The following is a 1,495-nucleotide window of genomic DNA, read 5'->3' on the forward strand; positions in this document are numbered from 1 at the left end:
TTGAGAATAGCTTTGCAAAAGGGATAGCATTTGAGCTAAATAATAAAGGATGGGAGTATCAGCAGAGCTGAAAGCAAAAGACATTCTGAGACAGTGGCTCATCTTGAGGGTATGTCTTTGCTCTGTGAAAAGTGTGGTTCTTATCACACTTGAGGTACTTTACAACCATGCAGATTCCTTGACATACACTTAAACAGTTAGAGTCTGAAAATCTGCGTTTTTAGTAAGCAGTCAAAATGATTCAAGTGCAGGTGGTTTTAGGACTATATGGAAAAACACAAACCTAATTAATTTTCAGTCCCTGCATCTATCATCACACTTCCTTCTTTCTGCAAGCACCAACCTCTAACCACCATCCTCACCCCAAGTAGGAAATTCTGAAACCAAATCCAACCTCCAGCTGGTAGAACTTAAGAAACCCCAACCCATATACTTACCTGGCAGGGGAGATACTATGATCACGAAGGTGGTTTTCCCAGGGCGAGGCTTATCCATTGCACTCTGGATGTGCTGACCCCTGCGATTTCCCTAAATGTGGGAAACAAACCTGGAAACCATCATTCTCAGCAAACTGACAGAAGAGCAGAAGATCAAACACCACATGTTCTTACTCATAGGCAGGTGTTGAACAATGAGAACACATGGACACGGGGAGGGGAGCACTACACACTGGGGTCAGTTGGGGGGAAATAGGGGAGGGACGGTGGGGGTTAGGGAGTTGGGGAGAGATAGCAAGGGGAGAAATGCCAGATGTAGGTGATGGGGAGGAAGGCAGCAAATCACACTGCCACATGTGTACCTATGCAACAATCCTGCATGTTCTTCACATGTACCCCAAAACCTAAAATGCAATAAAATTAAATAAATGGAAAAAAAAAAAAAAAGAAACCCCAACCCAGTACTCAGGATTCAGTATGCATCACCCTCACTCTGGTCCAGCCCCAATCTTACATTTGAAGTTTCGAATTACTAGGGTATTCCCTTGTTTCTTTTTTTGTCCCTATAACTACTTTCTAACAGTATTTTCACAGGTAATGGATACTGAGAAGATTCACCTTGTTTGGAAGGTCTACACAGTAAGTGAGTGGAAATCCCTAATTCCAAAAATACTCAGAATGACACATCTTCAAAACTGGAACCCTGAAACTTATTTTTTCCCAGACATTGCCCTCAGATGAGAGTTCTGATCCTGACCTCTAGCCCAGAAATTAGAATCAATGGTATCAAATTACTTCCTGACACTAAATGTCTCACAGCCTGGCTATTCAAGTGTCATCTGCTCTCAGATTGTCAGGCTTCACTCCACCTGTCAGCTAAGATGCAATCATTCACTCATTCATTCTGTACATAGCTGTAACCCAGCTGGGGCCATACCCCATTATCTCCCCTAACGATGGGGAAATTTGGTATGGTGCTATTAACTAGAGGGAAAAGTATTGTTTTTTTTGCATATTTTTAATTGAGAAAGGTAGTACAGGAAAAGACAAAAGTAACC

The 1,495-nt window shown here is 42.2% G+C and overlaps 1 pseudogene; it reads left to right on the forward strand.

Moving 5' to 3' along the window:
* The first annotated feature begins 429 nt into the window (after nt 1–429).
* LOC116534483 lies at nt 430–556 on the forward strand (annotated as a pseudogene).
* Nucleotides 557–1,495: the final 939 nt, after the last annotated feature.

The sequence above is a fragment of the Sapajus apella genome, unplaced genomic scaffold (assembly GCF_009761245.1).
Source record: "Sapajus apella isolate SASKATOON/1434 unplaced genomic scaffold, GSC_monkey_1.0 scaffold87, whole genome shotgun sequence".
NCBI classification, from domain to species: Eukaryota; Metazoa; Chordata; class Mammalia; order Primates; family Cebidae; genus Sapajus; species Sapajus apella.